Source organism: Oncorhynchus keta, chromosome 20 (genome assembly GCF_023373465.1).
Source record: "Oncorhynchus keta strain PuntledgeMale-10-30-2019 chromosome 20, Oket_V2, whole genome shotgun sequence".
NCBI classification, from domain to species: domain Eukaryota; kingdom Metazoa; phylum Chordata; class Actinopteri; order Salmoniformes; family Salmonidae; genus Oncorhynchus; species Oncorhynchus keta.
In genome coordinates this window covers 39406017-39408588 of record NC_068440.1, presented here as the reverse complement: position 1 = coordinate 39408588, position 2572 = coordinate 39406017, and the positions used below count along the sequence as shown (strand labels likewise).

Here is a 2572-nt window from a genome sequence, read left to right as displayed (position 1 = left end):
TCAGACAACAGTCCAGCACAACAACACCCTCTTAGCCAGACTCAGACAAAAGTCCAGAACAACAACACCCTCTTAACCAGACCCAGACAACAGTCCAGCACAACAACACCCTGTTAACCAGACCCAGACAACAGTCCAGCACAACAACACCCTCTTAGCCAGACCCAGACAACAGTCCAGCACAACAACACCCTCTTAGCCAGACTCAGACAAAAGTCCAGCACAACAACACCCTCTTAGCCAGACCCAGACAACAGTCCAGCACAACAACACCCTCTTAGCCAGACCCAGACAACAGTCCAGCACAACAACACCCTCTTAGCCAGACCCAGAGTGCTGGAGGTGGAGAGAGACATATCTGCACTCTGGACTGTGGTGAGGCAACAGAGCACTAGAGGAGTAGATCAGACTGCTGGAGGAGAGTTTGAGGGGGATGGCGTGTGACAGAACAACCCACTAGAGAGGTGGCCACCCACGCAGGACAGCCCACCTCAGCTCCCGACTAAGTCTCGACACCACAGCAGAACAGCCCACCTCAGCTCCCGACAAAGTCTCGACACCACAGCAGAACAGCCCACCTCAGCTCCCGACAAAGTCTCGACACCACAGCAGAACAGCCCACCTCAGCTCCCGACAAAGTCTCGACACCACAGCAGAACAGCCCACCTCAGCTCCCGACAAAGTCTCGACACCACAGCAGAACAGCCCACCTCAGCTCCCGACAAAGTCTCGACACCACAGCAGAACAGCCCACCTCAGCTCCCGACAAAGTCTCGACACCACAGCAGAACAGCCCACCTCAGCTCCCGACAAAGTCTCGACATCACAGCAGAACAGCCCACCTCAGCTCCCGACAAAGTCTCGACACCACAGCAGAACAGCCCACCTCAGCTCCCGACAAAGTCTCGACACCACAGCAGAACAGCCCACCTCAGCTCCCGACAAAGTCTCGACACCACAGCAGAACAGCCCACCTCAGTTCCCGACAAAGTCTCGACACCACAGCAGAACAGCCCACCTCAGCTCCCGACAAAGTCTCGACACCACAGCAGAACAGCCCACCTCAGCTCCCGACAAAGTCTCGACACCACAGCAGAACAGCCCACCTCAGCTCCCGACAAAGTCTCGACACCACAGCAGAACAGCCCACCTCAGCTCCCGACAAAGTCTCGACACCACAGCAGAACAGCCCACCTCAGCTCCCGACAAAGTCTCGACACCACAGCAGAACAGCCCACCTCAGCTCCCGACAAAGTCTCGACACCACAGCAGAACAGCCCACCTCAGCTCCCGACAAAGTCTCGACACCACAGCAGAACAGCCCACCTCAGCTCCCGACAAAGTCTCGACACCACAGCAGAACAGCCCACCTCAGCTCCCGACAAAGTCTCGACACCACAGCAGAACAGCCCACCTCAGCTCCCGACAAAGTCTCGACACCACAGCAGAACAGCCCACCTCAGCTCCCGACAAAGTCTCGACACCACAGCAGAACAGCCCACCTCAGCTCCCGACTAAGTCTCGACACCACAGCAGAACAGCCCACCTCAGCTCCCGACAAAGTCTCGACACCACAGCAGAACAGCCCACCTCAGCTCCCGACTAAGTCTCGACACCACAGCAGAACAGCCCACCTCAGCTCCCGACAAAGTCTCGACACCACAGCAGAACAGCCCACCTCAGCTCCCGACAAAGTCTCGACACCACAGCAGAACAGCCCACCTCAGCTCCCGACAAAGTCTCGACACCACAGCAGAACAGCCCACCTCAGCTCCCGACAAAGTCTCGACACCACAGCAGAACAGCCCACCTCAGCTCCCGACAAAGTCTCGACACCACAGCAGAACAGCCCACCTCAGCTCCCGACAAAGTCTCGACACCACAGCAGAACAGCCCACCTCAGCTCCCGACAAAGTTTCGATCTTGTTGCCATCTAATGCATAAATCAGCACTGCAGAGCTCTCCCTGTCCTCTGCCGTGCCTTGATTGTATTACTGCTGATGATATCTGGAAATGTGCATGTACACCCTGGACCATCTACTGTTGCTAGCCCCAATTTAAGATAGATGCCCTTAATCGCAAACAAATCACCAAGGAACCCACCAGGTACAACACTAAATCCGTAAACACGGGCACCCTCATAGATATTCTCCTGACCAACTTGCCCTCCAAATACACCTCTGCTGTTTTCAAGCAGGATCTCAGTGATCACTGCCTCATTACCTGCATCCATTTTGGGTCCGCGGACCTGGCCCGGGTATCATGGAAGGATATTGACCTCCGCCCGTCAGTCAAGGATGACATCATTTGTAATCAATGTATGATCCATTCTGTGTGATTATTTAGGTATTTAGTAAATAAACAATTAAACCAAATTTTGTATTGCTGATTCAACTTGTTAACCAGGGTTCGTGAAGATGACCAAGATTTTACAACTTTCAGATGAGACTAAATAAAGTGGTGATTAAATATTGACTGCTATTGAGGTAAACCATTACCAGGTCTTTAAGAGTTTATTCGGAAGATAACAGCTCTATAAACATTATTTCGTGGTCCCCCGACTTTCTAGTTA

General features: G+C 53.4%; 1 long non-coding RNA gene across 2 annotated transcripts; it reads right to left on the bottom strand.

Annotated features, from left to right (window-relative positions):
* Positions 1 to 224: 224 nt before the first annotated feature.
* LOC127910126 (uncharacterized) lies at positions 225 to 2172 on the bottom strand. Of its 2 annotated transcripts, XR_008073985.1 has the most exons (5): positions 1635 to 2172; positions 1547 to 1590; positions 1019 to 1502; positions 843 to 974; positions 225 to 798 (listed from the first exon to the last, which is right to left on the bottom strand). It is a non-coding gene; the product is annotated as an uncharacterized LOC127910126 (long non-coding RNA). The 2 variants fall into 2 exon arrangements; XR_008073984.1 differs by lacking the exon at positions 1547 to 1590 and having other exon boundaries at positions 1635 to 2164.
* Between the last annotated feature and the right edge of the window lie 400 nt (positions 2173 to 2572).